This window comes from Salarias fasciatus, chromosome 13, assembly GCF_902148845.1.
Source record: "Salarias fasciatus chromosome 13, fSalaFa1.1, whole genome shotgun sequence".
NCBI lineage: Eukaryota > Metazoa > Chordata > Actinopteri > Blenniiformes > Blenniidae > Salarias > Salarias fasciatus.
In genome coordinates, this window is record NC_043757.1 from 1,591,796 (window position 1) to 1,613,260 (window position 21,465).

Genomic DNA, 21,465 nt, shown 5'->3' on the forward strand with positions numbered 1-21,465 from the left:
GAGCAGCCCATTACTGCGTCCCGCGATGCGTCCGATGTTTCCGGACATATTCAGCTGGTCAGCGCGTTTAGAGAAGCCGAGGTGGAGTCTTATTTCGGAGCCTACGAGCGCATTACGTGCACGCTGCACTGGCCGCTCTTGCCGCAGTGCAAATTAGCTGGTAAAGCTTTGGAAGCTTCAGACAGTCTGAATTATGACCTCTTTAAAGGTGCTACTGTCAGAGCTTACGAACTTCTTCCCGAAGCTTATAGGCAGACATTCAGAGGCCTCAAAAAATCTTTTGCCCACAGTTTTGTGGGTTTTGCTCGGGAAAAGTCTTTATTTGACCGGTGGTGCTCAGCTACAAAAACTACAAACTTTGATGCTTTCTGTGAAGATCTTAAGAACTATCTTCCTGAGTCTAGGCCTGGGCGATTATATGATCGTGATTGGTGATCGCGATTAATTTCCAGTCGATCACGGTGATCAGCTGTGAGCACATTTACTCGATCAGACATGGCAGAAATGTGCGTGACACAGTCGACTTTTTCCTGCTCAACTTCCGCCTGCAAGTTGTCTGAGAAGTAAACAGAGATGGAGCTGAACGTGGAGCAGCGAAGCAGATGAAGTCAGCCATGTATCGGCGTTATCCTCTGAAGATGAGGCTGCTGCTGACAGGACAGGCTGCTCCACCCGCACCGCTGCTAGCTCACCGCTGCTAGCTCACCGATCCGCAAAGAATGTGGTCTTTTGAGTCCAGGAACTACTTGTGATACAGTTTAACTAACGATCGTTCAGTTCTTCTCTTTTACTGAAAATGACGGTGCATCGCATCATTGAACATATCACCACTTCTTGCCGCTAACGCTCTGTTTCTAACAACATGCAGAGAGCCTGCAGCGGCTGCAGCGCCGGTCTTCTTCTGTGGTGTCTGTGTAAAGTAAGGTTGAACATGCAAACGGCACACCTAGTGGCATGAAGTGCAACCCATTTACTGCACTGTTAAGTGAGATTGTTCTTATATTTTTCTATGTTTATATTATTTAATTTGCATTGGTATTTGCTTGGTTTGTTAATAAAATGTTAAACTATTCTATAGTTCTAGTTTTCAGTGCAGATGCTTTAAAACTGGTTTAGAAACAATATAGCATATCGTGATTTTAATCGAGATTGAATGATATGAAAAAAAAAATTGTGATCATTTTTTTTGCCATATCGCCCAGCCCTACCTGAGTCTATACTCATTTAAATGAACAGAAAGTATCTCTGCCGCCGCCATCTCTGCAGATGAGTTAGCCCTTACACACAAATCCGTTTTTAAACGGCACCAATCAAAATGAAAGGTCTGTGCAGCCAGAGTTACCCACCAGTCCGAAGTCGAGCAGCCAAAGCAATGCTTCTATTGTCATAAAACTGGTCACCTCATTTCAAACTGCGATGTGCCCAGCTGGTCGCACTGCCGTGTCTCATTTACCTGCCACTTCTCCTGACGAGTGCTATAAGCCATTTATTTTTGAGGCATTTGTAACCCAGGTTACCAGGCCTTATTGACAGTCCAGCCCACCAGTTGATTAATTAGACCAATAAATTAATAAATTCATATATTTTCTTCATGTGACAAATAAGTTACAGTCCTGCATAAAATGAATAAATAGGATTTATGGTAAAAAAAAAAAAAAAATTGTAAATATGTTAAAAAGATCAACACACAGAAGTTCATTTGTTAAAAAAAAAAAAGGATTTTTTCATTTTAAGTGTGGCAAAAGTGTTTTTCTAAAATTGTACAAGATTGAGGTGACATGAGGAGTTCATGTAATACTGTAACCAATCAGACGACACCAGGGCGTACGGGCCTGAGTCCTCCCGGTTTTTTTCTCTCTCTCTGCCATATCGTCTGAGGCTAGTTCCTGCTGCAGATTATGCTGATTTTTGTCTGAAAGAGCCAGATATTCCAAATCTCAGTCGCTTCTACTGTTGGAGCAGAGAGGGGAGCCGTTCCTCTTGCATGGTAGATCAGCGGACTGTGTGTTGTGCCCTGTGCCTGGAGTGTGTGTGTTAGGGCTGCACGATTATGGCCAAAATGATAATCATGATTATTTTTGTCAATATTGTAATCATGATTATTCATCATGTTAGGTAAAACATACCTTTTTATTGCACCTTTTTTTTTTTAAACAAACAAGTCTTCAAATTGAAGACGTGCGTCTTCAGCACTTCAGCAAAGTCGGGCGTGCATGCGCACATAATCGAAGATGTTTTAATTTGAATCTAAACAACTATTTAGGACCATTTCAATGTAGTGAACGATCACTTTTCCTTAGAAACGAACATATATAAACACCGACTAAGTATTTACAAATGTTTGACGACACCTCTGATCTGAAAAGAGCCGGATTATGACTTTGGAACCTGAACGCCTCACAGCTGAGCGACCGTCACCTGCAGCATCCTGAGAGCAACACGATGATCCCTGAACAACAAGATGAAGATAAAACAACAGAACAATAAACAGCCGCGCTAAACCCAGAAATTAACCTACTAGAACAATGTTTCCCTCGTTCTCCCCAGGCCGCCGCTACGCCGCTCAGACACTGAACTGTCCGTCAATAACTTTTCCTGTTCTGTCAGAGACGCTCAGCAGTTAAAACTTCTTTCCACCGTTACAGAAGTTGAGACTGCGTCCCGTCGACGGATGTTTGAGCAGGAAGGAATCGTTCAAAGCCAGCTATTTCGTCGGTGGCTAACAGCTCAGCTAACAGCTGACTGAGACACCGCGGTGGCGTCTATCAGCAGCCACTTTTACAGAGTGTCCCTGAAGGCAGCAGGAGCTGCAGCTCAGGTTGTTACTGGATCAGAGGGTTTCAGGTGTTCCTCAGGTAGTGAAGGCGGTTCAGGAGGAGTTGAATACCGACAGGTTGATGGAGTTACGGCCTCCGTGAAGCAGCTGCCTCAGATTCTCTAAATCATTTCGCGGGCCAGATATTGTTGTTCGCAGGCCAAAAGTGGCCCACGGGTCACCAGTTGCCGACCGCTGCAGTGGATGTTGCTCCTTCAGGAGGCTCTAGCGGCTCCTCACCTCCAGACGCCTCAGCACTTCCTGCTGCTCTCCACACTGTACTTTCTCATAGTTTTTTCATTTGACGCTGCTGCTGCTGCTGCTGCGTTCCTCGCTTGCTGTTTAGGCGGCGTAATGATGAGGCGCTAACCTCGGTCGCCCCCATGGTGGTTGGCTGACTGTTGGATTTAGAAAGTGCTTGATTTGACTCACAACAGAGCCGCTCTTCCAATTTAAAAATCGCGACGATCATCTAAATTTAATCGCGGCAGCCAAAAACGTGATCGTGATCAAAATTCGATTAATTGTGCAGCCCGAGTGTGTGTGTGTGTACGTGAACTGTGAGCCTCTGGCCGGATCTTTTTCTTTTCACTCCCCCCCTATGTTTGGATTCCTGTGCTGATCTGCAAGAAATCTTCTACTGGGGATTCTTCCAGTGTCTGTAAAGGTAACACGGGAACTCAGTGGTTGTGGCGGGCCAACCCAAGGAAAAAAAGACAGAGACTGATTCATTTAACAAAATAAGGGACTGATTTGATTGTGGTTGATATCTTTTGTCTGAAGAGCTGAAAAGCTAAAATTGTTTTGTTTTAATTTATTTTTCTACAACTGTTTTCTTTTGTTCAATACAACACATTTATATACCTACCCTTTGACGTGTGTGAGGTTCTTTATTCGGTCACTCATTGCAATTTGTCAACGCCCCCTTTCTCCTGTAGCGACCTGAACTTCTGAATACTGGTCCACAAGGTAATCGATGCACTGATGAAATCAATGTGTGTATCTCCCAGTCTTTAACCATAACAGAGCGAGGCTGGTTACACATTTGTTTGTCCCAGGAGAATCTCAGTGTCCAGTAGGAGCTCTGCGTGACTCGGGTGGCTCGCGGTCATTGATTCTCTCTGGAGCCCCGCCTCTCGGCCGGTGAGCGCTGCCGTGAGGGGGTTTGGGTTGGGCTGTGTGCCGGCCCCTCTGCGTGACGTCTGCGTCGAGTCCGACCTGGGGAGTGGTGCGTTCCGGTGGCTGTGAGGGATCGGTTTCCAATTGATGGGGTGGACTTCATTTGGGGAAAAGACATTCCTGGTGGGAAAGTCTTTCCTTCCCCTGAAGTGGTCTCCCAGCCGATCATAGGTCCAGACGATCTGGTCAATCAACATCCGGAGTGAGAGTCCTCAGGCGATTCTGTCCTTGGACCTGCTTTCCACGAGGATTGTGTGCCCCCTTCTGGTCACGTGAAGACTAGCGTCAAAGTGAAGCTCAGCGCTGAACAGCCAGAGAGTGTTGCCGTTGTTCCTCCACCACTAACTCATGATGCTCTTATTGAAGCTCAGAAATTGGATCCTTCCCTTGAAAAGTGCTTCTCTGTTGAGGACAACTCAGCTAACGCGGAAATGGACTCCGAAGTCAAGCGACTGGGTCTGGATCTGACTGGGATGACTGGCACACTGTTTCAAACTGTGGTTCCTAATGGTCACAGGCAGCCTGTTCTTTCGCTGGCTCATGATCATTTGTGGTCAGGACATCTTGGAGTGACGAAAACCTAAAACCGCATGTTACAACACTTTCTTCTGTCCGGATGTGGTTGACTTCTGCAGGACCTGTAACATCTGCCAGTCTGTAGGTAAACCCAACCAAACTGTTCCTGCAGCCCCACTGCACCCGGTGCCTGCTGTTGGTGACCCATTGGAGCAGCGCCCTCGGCGTTACTGGGACGTTAATCTAAAGTTGCAGCTATTCCTCATTAACTAACAGTTATTAAGTGTTACTAACAGTTAATGAGTTGCTACTTTTGAATAATGTCCCAACAACATATAAACTATTAACTGATAATTAACTCATTAGTAAGTAATTTACAAATAGCATGTTCATGGTGATTTATAAGGTATCGCTATAAATCATTAATATACAGTCAAATCATTTATAGCTTACCATACTGGCCTGAGTTTCCGACGGTACTTTTTTCCCAGACATTGTATTCTCAAACACGGACTCGTACTATAATCGAGGACTAGATTGTTGTTACACATCCACGCCACTAGATGGAGCCGAAGTGTCAGTGACCAGGGAGCGAATGGAGAGTCACAGGCCGTTTCTCAATACGCGTACTTCTCTGTACCTGTGAACTCACGGACTCGTTAAACGTCATCAACTGAAGACCAAGTACTGTTCCAATTCAAAGTACGCATCTCAGCAAGTACGCATGAAATACCCGGATGTGGCCTAACTCCGCCCACTTACCGGGTGTGCATCGGACCAGACTTTTGCAGACTTTGGAGGCAAAATTACCCAAAATGTATTTCGCAAAAGATGGCAGAGGAAAGAACGCTCAACTGTGTGTAGAAACTCTGAATTATCAGCGTTACTGCTTTGCGTAATGTGGTTTTAAGAGTGTTTTTGGCGAGAATATAGTAGTTTAACACGTTCTTATGGGAACAGTATTTCATAATTGAGCTGCGTTTGGCTCTGACTCTACTGTATTCAAACGCAACGCATGAATCGTAAATCCAGCCGTGTCTGGGTCCATTTTTATTTTCTTCTAAGTAAATCTGACTGCTGCTACAGGCGGTCCAGTCACCGGCCTCCACCCTTCTGCCCCGGTGGAGCTACAGGCAGCCGGCCAGAGGACGAGAGGGAGGGACTGTCCTCCAGTTCCTGAAGGACCAGGCAGACAGGGAAGAAGAGACGGAGAGAGAGAGAGAGCGAGCGAGCAGTGGCTGCTAGAGCACAAAGATACATCGCTCCACTTGAAAAACTTGTTAATAAATCTTAATTCTTGAAATTCACCCAAGGCAATCTGTTTTCTTTAAGCAACACTATAAACAATCACCATACATAACGTTTTGTTCTTATATTTATTTTTAATTAATATTTTACTACATGGATGATATGAAGAGAAACGCATAATTGCGTTGTAAATACTGTTAATACATATGTATGCACTCGCGTACTAAGGAATTGAGAAACGGTCACAGTGATCTAGTTATGAATTCTTGACAGATTGTTAATATTTAACAAGTCATTAATAACTCATAATTAGCAGGTTACTAATGATCTATTACCTACTTATAATGGATAGTTATTATATTGTGTTACCCTTAGCATGTAGCATGTAGCATCACTGGTGTATGAGCGCTCAAACTTAGCATATAGCATGTAGCATTACTAGTGTGTGAGTGTTGAAACTTAGCATATAGCATGTAGCACTGCTGGTCTGTGGGCACTGGAACTTAGCATGTTGCATGTAGCATCAGCAAACACTTAAACCGCAGAACCACCGGGTCAAACCTGCGACGTCCCTGAACAGGAAGACTTTCCCTAGTTTACCCCATCTTTAATATTGGGTGTTGTAGGACAGTAACAACCCCAATTTCATCAGGATGAGTCCACAAACTAGCATTTTAAAGAAATATCAAGACATTTCCCTGAAGTCTAACCTGAAAAACTGCACATCTGCAGATTTACACCAGACAAACAGAGGTGAAGCGACGGGGAGAGAAAAAGCACAGAAAAACAATGAAGAAGAAGAAGAAAAAACAAAGCAAGATGAAAAACTAATTTGTGCAGGTGACACAAAAAGACAACCTCAAGGTGTCCTGGAGAAAAAAGCATCTTGCTTCACATCAGAGAAAACAAGCAATCAACACTTAGCGAGGAGAAAATTGATATCAAAGGTTATGCTGGCAGAAGACGAGCGGGACTGAACGGAAACCCAGACTCGGGATTCGTCACGTAATGAGTTTACATAAATCTTATTTCAAAGAAAATGACACACCTGCTTTGCAAAGGCTGATTTAGTGATGCTGCGAAGTATTCCGAGGTCATTTCCACAACGCTGCCGATTAGACACGACCAGGCGGAGGATCGCAGAATATCAATGCTTCCGCGTCGCTCGCGCAAAAACGTCAAGGGAGTCGGTAAAGAAATGCTGGTGAGACGCTGTGCTGGAAGCTCCAACCCCCCACAGGACCACGAGGCCACTTGTTTCTTAGATAAATGAGATTTGTGACTGCGCTGTTTATGGTAAAGTTAGCATCGGATCCTTCCTTCGACAGCCAATTTGCAAAAAGAAACGCATTAAAGAATCCAAAAAGCCGTTGGATTGTCAGATAGTTGTGTTTCAGTAAAGCACCACTGCCGCGTAAACTCACATCAAAACACAACCGAAGTCCTGCTTGTGTGTTACGGATGGATCTTCAAGCAGCTAAAGGAGAGAAAGAGGGATGGATCTTCACATTAACTCCAGATGGACGGACGGAGCCGTGCAAAAAAACGGAATGTTGGATGATGGATGGATCGCTACATGGATCAAATGATTTATGAGACTCGAGGTGGGCCGAGCTGCGGCCTCAGATCAACCCCATGAAGAAGGAGTTTAACAAAGCAGGAATCAAACCCCGTCTGCTGTTAAAATGCTTTTTTTTTTTTTTTTTTGGACACCGTTTCCTGCAGGGTCATCCATCATCTGAAGACTCTTAATGCCGATATAAGAGTTTCCTGCGATTTCATCAGCAATTGTGTCGCAAATGATCAGAAACGGGAGCGGCGGGCACCCGGGCAGAGGTTGAAGCCATTTCTCTGGAAATACAGATGGAGCCGTCACAGCGAGCAAAACGCCACGAGTCACCGCCGACGTGTCAGACCTGTGGGATGAATCCTCAGAGCAGGGACGGGAAAGCCCTCTGGTTGTTAGCCACTGTGTTGTGTGGAGGCCTGGCTGGGAGCCAGTGGCGTCCGCCGCCGCCGCCGCCCGGCGTCCCCCGTCTCCGGGCTAATTGTCGGGGACAGCCTGGTAATTCGACAGGTTGGAGCACAGCAGCCCTCTGCTAATGGATTCCTGCCCGGGAAATGAGACTTTGGAACCAGCGTGACAAGATGAGTGACAGCTAGATTAGAGCAGAGACGGAGGGGGACGGGGGGGACGGGACAGGGGGGGGACAGGACGGAGAGGCAGACGGCTACGCAACCAGGAATCCTGACGGGGAAAGGAAAGGAAGAACGAGACGACGAGGTGGAAGAACGATGCGACAAATGTGACGCAGAGACATGCAAAGACGGGACAAGAAACTGAAGAGAATCCACCGGGTGAGACGAGATGGCATCAAACGAGACCAGATAAGAAGACGTCCAGACGTGATTTTGCTCTCGTGCTTTGGTGCTCAGTTTGGGATTATTATTCACCGCTCGGCTCCGAGGCTTCTGAGAACGACTGAAACTCAACTCTAAGTTTGGCGACTGTCTGCTGCAAAACTACAGAGTCCAGGACCGGGGGAATCTGGACTGCCGGGGGGGGGGGACCAGACCGGTCGACACCAGCGTGACGGGAGACGGTTGTTTCAGAGCTTTTCACAGGCGCCATGTCAGCATTAAGGTGTAGAAAAGTCTGAAACTGCTTCCATTCCAATAACGGCGTTTTCTCTGAGGCCGAATGAGGACGGAGTCATCCGGCCTGTCTTCTTCGCTGCTGTTTAATGTGTGTGTTGACAGAAGCTTAAGGCCGGGCTGAGAGCTTCGATCCGCCGTGGAAGGTCGTGAAGGCCTTGAACACTCTGACAGCGTTTAATTGTTTGTCTGGAAGAGGTGACTGAAGGGGTGTTCTTGAGACTTAATATAGTCAACACATTGTTCCTGCATTCTCACTCTGAATTAGCAGGTTTCTCAACGGTCGACGCTCTCCTTATTTACAAATTAGGACTGGCGGGGTCACGCCGCAGGAGAGGAACCGATTTTCAATGTGGAGACTGGAGGACCAGGGGCACCGGAGAAAACATTTAAAAAGTGACCGTATGTGGATCGCTGGTGATTTCTGGTGATTGGGGATACCTGAACATGAGAAACGCCCATCGCAGCGCCCCACCCCTCCTCCACCCTCGCCCTCCGGCCACTGTAGTGATGACCGCTGCTTCATCTACACTGATAAATGACCTCAAACAGAAGAAGACAGAAGACGGAGTTACCAGCAGATGGCGGTAATGCAACAAACGGGATGCAAGCTGTAAGAAGAAGAGAAGACGGAGAAGACTTCCATACCAGTAAGTAAGTAAGTCAAAACATTCTTTAGTACAAAAAAAAAAGAGGGGGAAGCATGCGCGTTAACGTGTGTTTTAAGTGCTGAACAGTGTTTCAGCACCAGAGCCAGACGTCAGGCAGGACTCAGCAACAGCAGCTGCTCCAGGTGTTCCTGGACCATCAGGGGAGATTACCAATGTGCGGCCTGAATAATGAAATTGAGAGCGAGGCAAGATATTAATGTTATCCGGAGAAATGTTTGTTTTGTTGAGTGTTTCCATAAAATGACAAAAAATGACATCGTCATTTAAACCTTCTGATTCGTGTCTACTGGTCTGAACAGAAATGCCCACAGGCTATAATTACAGCTATAACTGATCATTGCTATGGATTATTAGTATTATTATCATCACCACTACTTTATTATTATTGCTTTAACGTCAGAATAAGTGATTTTGCCTCGGGTCTATCAGACACCTCCCAGTCAGGAGCAGAGCAGCCGAAGCAGCCACACTGAAAACCTTCCCTCGAACCAGAAGACGCTGCTTCTCAGAGGACTGGTCCAACACACACAAACGGCTGGAATACTCCGAGTACAGACTCCGGCCGGCACTCCGGTCTCCCCTCCTCAGGCGATACAGTATTTACATCTGGAGAGCGGTTCAAAAATTGGAAAAAGGCAACCTTCAGGGATGGTGGACTTCGAGGCCATGGCAAATCTGAAGCAACTCGCTTTTCACCTGTCTCGGCAAAGCGTCTCTGGATCGCCTACAAGTGGTCCAAAACGCCGCTGCCAGACTGACCAGGACCCCCAGATGGTCCCACGTGACCCCAGTTCTAATGGCTCTCCACTGGCTCCCCACGAAATTCCAGACACAATTTGAAGTCCCTGTGGTGACGTGCAGAGCTCTGCGTGGTCCGGCACCGGCCTCAGAGATCTGCTGCAGCCTGGGGTCCTCTGATCAGGGCCTGCTGGGAGTTTCTCCCAGGCTGAAAACTAAAGGAGACCCTCCACCAGATCTACCATCAGTGGACACGGTCATCATTTTTAAAAAGCTGGAGACTCATCTTTTCAGACTTGCGTTTGAGCGATTTGTTGTTTATCTTTTTGTTCTGTCGATTTCTGCTCTGTGCTTTTATGCTTCGTTGTTTTATGCTTTTGTAAAGCACCTTGTGACTTTTATGCTCTAGAAAGGTGCTATATAAATAAAGATTGTAATTATTATTCTTATTATGATCATTATTATTATTATAAGCACATACTAAAGCAATGTTAGCATGGTCAGAGTATGAAAAGTCCACAGCGAGCACATCCTCTGTCATCCTCCAGAAAAGGTTCGTGCTTCAATAACTACTGAAGTTGCCCAAAGTGAAGCTTTCAGTATTTTGGGTGATGAGACTGAAGACCGCAGTAAAACAGAACTGACGTCCCTTGTAAGGCTGCAGCTATCGATTCTTTTAATAATCGATTAATCTATCGATTCATTTGGTCAATTAATCGATTAATCGGATAAAATATATTTTATATGTGTATATTTTTTAAAACATTTTTTATTTTATTTTGGCAAGCATTAAACTCACCACAGACAAAAAAAATGAACTACTATTAATGCTTGCAGTGACATTTATTAAACTGCACGAGAACACTCATTGCTAGGATGAACACTGCACTTTAAATTCACAAATTATTTGAATAAAAAATAAATAGAACACCTGAGAGAGGGCTACGGCCTTACCTTCATTATTAAAAAAATGCACATGAAAGCTGGTTATTAAAGAACACTTCAAGTATGACAGGCAATATTCAGTATTATCAAACCATTCCTATTGATATTAATTTGCCATCTGTCTTGTGCAAAAGCAAACAAAAATAAAACTCAGTCTGAGTCCAGAACAGCAGATTCACCTTTTTAAACTGACAGCTGCCCTAAAATTTAAAGTGCATTCAACGGAGTGCAAACAACAATTTCAGAATAGTCACTTTTTTTTTTAGCATCGTGGTGCTGTTTTATCCGCCAGCTCCGCTTGGCAGTGCAAACTTTGCACCGAGCTCTTCCCTTTTTTTCGTTTAAAGTTGTCCCAAACTTTTGCCATTTTCTGGCGTTTTCTTTGTTGTGCTTCCTCCTTTTCACCAGCATTTTCTTCATTTTACTCTTCAACGCCCCGACACGCCGCGAAAACGTGTCTGACGTGTCGCGACAACGTGCTGCGTCCGACGCGTCTCATCGCTGGTGGAAGGCGTTCCCATTTGTTTTCAATAGTATTTTGACGCAGCTCCATTCCTGGCGTCGTTTCACCGCTGTGCTCCACCTGCCTGCTCCGACATGTCCGTGCGTCTTACACTCTCGTGCGGAAACATGCTGCGCTTCAGTTCCGGGCGCTACACGCTAGCGGTTTCACGGTAGTTTCACTGTAGACAATAAACGAATCCTCGAAGCAACAGAATTTAATTTGAAGCTTTTTTATAATCGAATTATTCGATGAATCGTTTCAGCCCTAGTCCTTTGTATTAATGTCGACTCAACATGCAGGCCGCTGTTGCTCCCCGAGCATCAAACAGGAGGATCTGTCCGAACTATTGGCTCAACATGGAGTCACAACCTCCAGACTGAGGAGGGCTGCTGGATACCTTCAGGAGGATCCGGAGAAAGACAGATCCAGGTGGAGCCTGGTTGTCAGAAAAAGGAAATCCTCGCCGAAGCGTTCACGGTTCCTCACACGTCCGAGTGTGAGAGCTACAGTTTGTTGTGACGAATCGATGAAACATACACTCAGAAGCCTCCATCACAAGGTTCTCTCTTTTTAATGAAGGTGTGAGACCTCCGGTTCCAGCTGCTGCTTCTGTCCGTTGTCCAGCTGTGATTAATAAGTTGGGTCACCTTTCGAGGATGAGTAACCCTCCTGTCGCGTCCACCTCCCACCCCTCATTTTAGTGTTCCCAGTCAAAAGTGACAGGTGTTTAAACTGTTAGATTAGCACTGAAGAACATTTTTCACCACCAAATTCTTACTCAACATTCTTTAGCTGTGAACAATGTCTCAAAGTGGTGTTTCACATAAAATACCTGCTGTGACACGAAACAGGCCCTGATACTGTATTACAGAATGAACGTTGTACTGTAAAAAATAAATGGAAAACCAGAGACCGCACTCAACATTAAGTCGTGTGTGTGTGTGTGTGTGTGTGTGTGTGTGTATGTGCGTGCGTGAATTCATGCACATGAGTGGCATGTGGCACTCCGGTCAGAGTGGGCCTTGCATGACATTTGCAGCGTCTCAGGCTTGCTGAGTCGTCCCTCGGGGACAGAGCTCTCAGCACTTCCTTTCTGCCATGTCCTTGTGGGGGGAGAGCAGCCAGGCAGCGGCTGGGGCTCGACCACCCCTAACCAAGCTCCACCCACCTGTCCCAAATGTTCCTGATGGCCAGCTCGCCATTTTGCCAGCGGACGGACCATGTTATCAAATCAAATCGTGTTTTCCACTCTCGCTCGATGTAATGTAGACGTCATCCAAACTCATCCGAGTCACTTCTTTCTCATCAACATGTCTTTTCTTATGTAGTGAAAATAATGTCAAAGAGTGAAATATTATCCATGGATTTTCATTTTAATATCACTTTTCTCATGGATGTCCTAAACCTGCAGACTGCCTGCTGTGCCATCGCAAAAAACGGCACCGGATCGACCGCCAAGTAATCGAACAGCATAAAGTGCTGGGAAAGGAAGTAGACTAGGTATGTAATTCCAAAATATTGTTCTAACATTGGAAACGTGACACTCGGAATGTCGTTAATCAGGAAAGTGTGTGAATTCAAACTTGTCCAGCAGCCGCTGTAGTACGGAATATGCTAGCGGCAGTGCGCCATCTTGTTCATTTACCGCTACTAAGTTGTTGAAACTCCTCTGGGCGAAGCGTGTGGACCAGAGGCTGCCGCTGTTGTGTGTGAGTGTGTGTGTGTGTGTGTGTGTTTGTGGGTGGGGGGGGGGGCAGCCAACTTGGCGGCTAACTGTGACACTCATGTAAAACTCAAAGACCTTTGTGGTTTCATTTTTCAGAAAGTTATTTAGGAATTACACACGGTGGCAGTGCTGCCTCTGTTTTTTTCTTTGATGCATTTTAAATAAAAGGCATTTCTCTCAAACGATCTCTGATTCTACTTTTCCAAATTTCATGGATCCAAAGTATCGGTATGACTACTCAGTGTCGGTGAGTGCTGAAGAGAAACTCCTGGTACTCGGCATCGGTCTGGAACAAAGTGGTATCGCACGTTAAAAAGCAAACCCTAGTTGTTGTGCTGCGAAGGCTACAGAGCCTCCGGGCCTGGCGGTGGCGGCGGCGGCGGCTGTCGCGGCATCGGCACCTCTTCGGCGCCAGACAAGGAGATGCTCCATCAGGTGGAGGATGTGTCCATCCCCTCCAGCACATGGTGGAGCTGCCTCCATCTTCTCAGCCTTGCCCGACGCCTGCAGCTCCACAGTGAGAGCTGCAGCCTTCTGATTCTCGTCTGCAGTTCCAACTCCTCCGCCTCCTCATCCTGATTACTGATTATTAGGGACCGAGCCCGAAGGCGAGGTGGCCTCAACTGAGGCCACCTTGCCTGAGGGCAAGGCCTCTATTGTTCTTCGTCCGTTTCTTATTATTATACATCCCGCATGTTTGACGGCAAATTTGACCCCCTAAACATGCATGAAAACTCACCAAATTTGGCAGGCACATGCAGACTGGTGAAAAATTTGATAAAATGGAAAAATTAACCCCATATCTCCATCCGCTCTCTAGCGCCACCTAGAAATGTGAAAAAAGCCCACCGTAACCCGCAGGAATGTCGCACAGAGATCAAACCAACTCTCATGCGTTCGTCTCCTTGAGATCTACAAAAAAGGATCTGGGGTTTTTTTTGGCTAAAACCAACAGGAAATCCGCTATTTTGAGTTATATGTCAAATTTTGATGAAAATCAGCCGAAAATGACTCCTCCTTTAAAAATTATCTGTGCCGAGACCGCTTGTCGTGGAGACGTCAGAGCAGTGCCAAATAAAAGAGGACAAGTTTCTCTCACAAAGTTGTTAAAAACTTTTTCAAAAGTCTCAGGGTGTGGATTTTATTAACCCTTAAAGTTTGAAGTCTGAAAATGCACTTGCAACACTACAATGGACAGTGTGACCCGCACGAATGTCGCAGAGAAATAAAATTGACATGGATGAATTCGTCTCATCGAGATCTACAATTTACCAAGAGACATACCTATACCTAAATCCAACAGGAAGTCCGCTATTTCCTGTCAAATCAAATGTGCCTGAAAATACTCCTCACCCCAAAACCAAGACAATGTATTGTTTGTCTTTCAGAATGTCGTACAGAGAAAAGAAACATATGCACGTGTTCGTCTCATCGAGATCTACAACTTTCTCACTCGTGCCTATGACCTAAATGCAACAGGAAGTCCGTCATTCACACTTTCTGCTCAAAATTTTGCTCAAATTTTGCTCAAAAATCTCACCTTCTTCATCAATTAAGCCTCCCGTTTCAAAACTATAAGTCTGACTGCTCTGAAAAGCTCTACAGTGAAAGACAACTAAATTGCCTATCACTTTCTGACATTGTTTGCTCACTTTGGTCCACGGAAATGCATTTCCCCAGCTGTTTTGACCAAAGAGAAACTGTGTGTCTGCCGAGTCACACTCTAACATCATGTGACCTACTTAAGCCATATATGGGCATAGAGCCTCAGGGCTGATCTGAGACCAGCTGTAAAACATTCTGCATGTTGTACCTGCTTTTCACAGTAGATGGCGCTCCGTGACCACAAATCACACATGACTGAAGCAACAGTGCCCCTGCAGCAGCAAGCCACTGAGGAAGCAACACTTGAAACACATTGGAATGGTCCAAACAGCTGTCACCCTGCAGAAATATCACCTGACACACACTATACACCTGAAATCAGTCTTTAATAGGTGGATAAATGATGGATGGATGGATGAATGCATGGATAGATTGATGCACAGACAGACAATGGTATGGAATGATACTATTCTGACACTCAAATTGATATATTGGTGGAGCACACATGACTATCAAAATAAAAGCCTCAGACCCCCACAAACTAAAAGTCACATTTTTGCAGAAAATGACATTTTTAACAAAACAGCTTCATAATTTCGGGGTAAACAGTGTTAGTGGAAGCATGTACTATGTTTCCAAAATGCAAGGTCAAAATTCCTTCAAAATAAAAGCCCATTTACAACAAAATGAGATCAAGTCATGAAAATCGATGCTATAGAGGAGCAAGATGGATATACTGGTGTTTGCTAAAGTGGAGCACACATGACTATCAAAATAAAAGCCTCACACCCCTTCAAAATAAAAGTCACTTTTTTTTAAAAAATGACATTTTTAACAAAGCAGCTTCCTAATTTCAGGTTAAACAGTATTAGTGGAAGCATGTACTACGTTTCCAAAATACAAGGTCAAAATTCCTTCAAAATAAAAGCCCATTTACAACAGAAAATTAGGTCAAGTCTTGAAAATGGATGTTTGTTGAGGAGCAAGATGGATATATTGGTGTTTGTTAAAGTGGAGCACACATGACTATCAAAATGAAAGCCTCACACCCCTTCAAATTAAAAGTCACATTTTTGCAAAAAATGACATTTTTAATAAAGCAGCTTCATAATTTTGATTTACACAGTGTTAGTGGAAGCATGTACTACATTTCCAAAATATAAGGTCAAAATTCCTTCAAAATAAAAGCCTATTTACAACAAAATGAGATCAAGTCATGAAAATCGATGTTATTGAGGAGCAAGATGGATATATTGGTGTTTGCTAAAGTGGAGCACACATGACTATCAAAATAAAAGCCTCACACCCCTTCGAAATAAAAGTTACATTTTTGCTAAAAATGACATATTTTTACAAAGCAGCTTCATAATTTCGTGTTAAACTGTGTTAGTGGAAGCCTGTATTATGTTTCTAAAATAGAAGGTCATAATTCCTTCAAAATAAAAGCCCATTTACAGCACAATGAGGTCAAGTCATGTAAATGGATGGTTGTGAAGGAGCAAGATGGATATATTGGTGTTTGCTAAAGTGGAGCACACACGATCAAAATAAAAGCCTCACACCCCTTCGAAATAAAAGTTACATTTTTGCTAAAAATGACATATTTTTACAAAGCAGCTTCATAATTTCGTGTTAAACTGTGTTAGTGGAAGCCTGTATTATGTTTCTAAAATAGAAGGTCATAATTCCTTCAAAATAAAAGCCCATTTACAACAGGAAATGAGGTCAAGTCATGAAAATGGTTGTTTATGGAGGAGCTCCACGTCAGTGGATGGGGGATGCTAACAGCTCCATGTTAGTGGGTGAGAGGGTGCTGGAAGTCTATGGAGGAGCAAGGTTCCCAGTGACCTGGACTTCGGTCATCAAGGTACGAGGACGACCTCAGTCGGGCCACCTTGCCAGAGGGCGAGGTCCCGTCCAATGCCGCTTGCGGCTTTAATTGATTATTATTATTATTATTATCATTGATATATTGATTATTTAGCTGTGTACATTAAAGGAACCAGGTGTCCCGCTGTCTTAGGACCCTGACTTGTTCCGTGGTCAGGTCCTCGGGGAATTGGGGGGGGGGGGGGGGGGGGGGGGGTACTCTCGCAAGACAGATTTTCCCTGAAACATTAAAAAAAAAAAAAAAAATAGAAAGGTGTTCGTAAGATGTTTACATGCAGGTTTGGGGTTTCATGGATCACATGTAATGCCGTTAGGTAATCAGGATACAGACAAATCGCAGCCGCAACATGTCACGTTACACGCAGCACTCGTGTAATGCCGTTACTGCTTCTGATAGCAACAACACGGACTACCGAGCGGGGTCGCTCTTGAAATTCAGAAGGAATACCCCGGCGACAGCTGACAGACGCGCCGTACACAGCCGAGACTGTGACACTTTGCTGCACTTTACGGCACAAACCGCCGCCTCGTGGATGTGTGAACAACAGACGCCGTAGACGCCGCATCGACCGCTATCTCGGAGCCGCCTCCAGCTCCTCCGACGTGTTTGTGACTGACACACCCCGCTCTGCCAATGTGTGAGACTCCTCTGAAGACCCACCGACATGCGGTGAGCCGGGCGTCTGTGCCAACTGCTGCACCCAAGATTCCACAAGAGGGCACCCTCAAAGCAGCGCCACACAGGGAGATGGAATAACAGTGCTGGCTAAAGCTTCAACAGAATCCATCAACAAGTCGTCTACCAGTGCCTGAACCCGCTGTTTTCAATGGAGATCCTATCAAGTACAAGGATTGGAAGATGTCGTTTCACATGCTGATTGAAAGGAAGAACATCCCAGTGAGTGAAAAGATCTACTACCTCCGCAAAAGTATGTAAGTGGTCCTGCAAGAAAAGCTGTTGAGAGTTACTTCCTGTTGGGAACGGACATGGCATATCACGCAGCTTGGGACACTTCGGAGGAAAGATATGGGAGTTCATTTATAATCGCCAAAGCATTCAGAGACAAGCTTTCCTTGTGGCCGAAGATTGGAACAAAGGACAGTGTTGAACTGAGAGAGTTTGCAGACTTTCTCAGAGGCTGTGAAGCTGCAATGTTTGAAATTAAGAGTCTCGAAGTTCTAAGCGACTGCAGTGAGAACCAAAGAATGCTCAGTAAGCTCCCTGATTGGCTTAAAGCAAGATGGAATAGGAAAGCCATTCAGATTGAAGAGGAATGTGGTTCATTTCCACCAACATTCAGCAATTTTGTTGACTTTGTCACAAGAGAGGCTAAGATAGCATGCAGCCCGGTGACATCGCTGCATGCGCTCAAAGCAAATGACTCGGAGAAAGTGAAACTTCCAAAACCTCCAAGTATTGAAGCAAAGACGTTTCCCAGTAATGCATAAGAGAAGACAGATACGAGCAAATGCATTTTCTGTGAGAAATTAAACCACAAAATTCAGACATGTCGAAAGTTCATGGAAAAGCCAATATCTGACAGAGTGAAGTTTGTGCAGTCAAAAGGACTGTGCTCTGGATGTCTCAGTTTGGACACTTTTCCAAGAAATGTGAAAAGAGAAGTATTTGTAATAAATGCAAGGGAAAACACCCAACATGTTTACATGAAGAACGAGACAAAGAGTTGAGAAAGAATGATGGTGACAAAGAACAAAAGGAAATCAAACAACCTAAAGAACAAGTTAAAGAAACATGAAGTGAGGCGATCTCAAATCGTGTAATCCAGACTGATGATAGTGATCTCACTTCTACAATAGTTCCAGTTTGGTTATCAAGCAACCCAGAACAGGAAATGCTGGTTTATGCCCTTCTGGATAGTCAGAGCGACACAACATTCATTCTGAAAGAGAAGGCTGATGCTTTAGACACAGAGAAGAAAGATGTGCAGCGAAGGCTTTCCACATTATCCTCCACAGACGCGGTTGTTCCAAGTCAAAGGTTATCGGGGTTACAAGTCAGAGGCTTCTACTCATCAAACAGAATCCCTCTTCCCAACACATACACAAGAGAGTTTATCCCTGCCAATGCAAGCCATATTCCTACACCCAAGACAGCAAGAGCACGGCCACACTTAGAGCACCTCGCTGAAGAAATCGCTCCACTAGTTGAATGCGATGTTGGTCTGCTTATAGGTGACAACTGTTCACAGGTACCCAGAGAAGTTGTGTCAGGAAAAGACAATGAGCCCTTCGCTCAAAGGACAGATCTTGGCTGGACAATAGTTGGAGGTGCCAATCCTTGTGTGGATTACGGAGATGCTATTGAAGTGACACCCATCTCACCATCTGATCAGCTGTCAACGGAGGTGCATTACATCTGTCGCACACAAGTCAAGGAAGTAATCACACCATCAGATGAAAATACTCGAGTCTGATTTCAATGAAAGGAAAGTGGAAGATTCTCATTTCTCACAAGAAGATTTGCGCTTCATTTTGTTAATGGAAGAAGTGAAAATGCAAGAAGATGGACATTGTGAGCTACTGTTGCCGTCTAAAGAGGACAGACCAAGACTACCGAACAACAAGAACTGTGCAGAACACCGACTCAAGTGTCTGAAGAAAAGATTTGAGAGAGATAAACAGTATCACAAAGACTACACTAAGTCCAAGAGCCAGAAGAGGAAGAAGAGAAGGGATTCCTGTCGGGATCACGGCTCCGATAGAGAGCGGAGAGTCGGGATTCAGAAGAAGGCCTCGTCTCACAGGAGCAGGTCGCCGATCCCTCGGCGACATAAAGAGCAGTCGGGAGATTACAGACGAAGGAGCAGCCCCGGCAAGAAGGACATGCTCAAGACTGAATTGGAAATCGAAAATTCAGAAGAATTCTTTTGGAAAGATTCACAAGTTGTCTTGGGATACATCAACAATGATGCCAGACGCCTTCACATTTTCGTAACAAACCGCATTCAACCAGTATGTTCCATCAGAAGACAGTCCTGCGGACCATGCTTCCCGTGGACTAAAGGCAAAAGAGCTCATTGCTTCCAACTGGTTCAGAGGACCAAATTTTCTCTGGCAGAAAGAGCTTCCCAGCGGAGAGGTTAAGGTGGGAGAACTTGACAATGAAGACCCTGAAGTGCGCAAGGTTGACACAGCAACAAAGGTGGATTCTCTGGCAGAACGTTTTCTCAAATTCTCCAGCTGGTCAAGACTAGTCAAAGCTACTGCAAGGCTAACTAGATTTGTAAAAGAGTACACTTAGATAGACCTATCCACAAGACTGTCACCTTATTAGAGGCAGAATAGTCCCACTCGTAAGCTCATGATAGAAATCACAAGTGACTTGGTGGGAGTGTCTCTGCCATCAGGGACAGCTGGCATATTTTTTGGTTCATCATTTAATCACTCAGGTAAAAAGGGCATGAAAATACACAATAAATAAATCAGTAAGTTAATTTAGATAAAGTTAATTTATTCTGTTTACAGGATCTCGTAAAATCAGGAACTTATTTTTTGTTCCGTGCACTGTTGCTCAGCGGAGCGCATTAAGGGGCGTACACATTTAAAGCCACAGGCGGTGCTGTGTGAGACGTCTGCTAGAGACAGCGGCTCAATAAGTTTGTTTAAAGACAGAAGCGTCTTTTCTTTAAGGAAGGAGCCATTTAAGGATCATCTTTACCCCCTCATGAGTTTAATGAGGGCAATGAGGTACAAGCTTTTCTTTGTTTTCCTGTGTTACAGCTTATGCTATGAATGTTTGTGACGGCAGAGGACAATTAAGTTTGTAATTCATTGTTTGGATCACATGTTACCGTTTCATTGATTTCATGTGGATGTTTCAAGTCATTGATGTCAGTTTCTGTTTTGTTCTCAGTTCTGACGGCATTGTGAAGGCGGTTAAGCAAAGTGTTCAATAAATGCCCGTTTTAACCCAAAGAACTTTGGAGGCTTGATTTTTAACTCGGGGGAGTAACATCCTTCTTTTTTCTTCTGTGCAGTTGTCAGTTTGCGGATGGACTTTTTTTCTTCTTAAAAAGTGGTGGTGTTTGTACCGTATTGGCCCGAATATAAGACGACTCCGATTATAACACAACCCCTATTTTTCAAAGATCATGTTGTGAAAAAAAAATGCTGAAGACAGTAAGGTCACTCATAAAACAATTTTATTATACAATTATTATAAACTCAAAAACTCACAACTGAGATATAACATTTCACGAGATATAAAATCAAAAAATACTACAGTATTGAATAAAAAATATATTCTTTCTCAAAATAAGAAACAATAAGCAACAAATAAAAGCCTGAAGGGGTCAAAACTGCATAAATGATGTAAATAACTTTCCAGAGCCTTCAGCTGAATCAGGCTCTGGTGGTGGACATTCCGTCTGTCCGTTTTTCAGTGATGTATTCACTCACTATCAGTCTCTCTGAAGCGTCTCTCAGGACCACGGAAAGCTTTTCTCACAGCGTTTAGCATCTGTAGGCGTTTTTTCTGTGCTCTCCAGTAAGAACGAGGCTCTGCTCCACCAGACCTCCTGGCGGCTTGGCAGTAGTTTGATGACTCTGCTGCGTTGATCACCATCAGTTTAAAGTTGGTATCATAACTTCTCCTCTGTTGTTGCTCAGTTGTCCAGCGTTCAGCCCCTTTGTTCCAGATGATCCGCCATTTCTCATCAGATCATTTGATCTCATTTCATCGCTCCACTCGCTCTCTGCTCAGTGATACTTTGGCTCCATCTAGCGGCGCGGATGCGTATTGACCATCTACCGTAAGTCCGCGATTATAACACGACCCCACTTTTGAGGATGCAATTTCTGGAAAAAAACATCGTCTTAAATTCGGGCCAATACGGTAATTAAAAAAAATCCAAGTTCATTTCCAAGTTCATTCCTGCGTGGAGTGTCATTTCATTACACTGCACTGCAGGTCAATCCTCCAGTCACATGATTCTGATCTCCAGCCTGGCTG

At 44.6% G+C, this 21,465-nt stretch overlaps 1 long non-coding RNA gene across 1 annotated transcript; it reads left to right on the plus strand.

The window, feature by feature from the left end:
• Positions 1–5,953: 5,953 nt before the first annotated feature.
• LOC115399792 (uncharacterized) lies at positions 5,954–20,002 on the plus strand. Its single transcript, XR_003932729.1, has 3 exons — positions 5,954–5,966; positions 11,782–11,787; positions 19,847–20,002. It is a non-coding gene; the product is annotated as an uncharacterized LOC115399792 (long non-coding RNA).
• Positions 20,003–21,465: the final 1,463 nt, after the last annotated feature.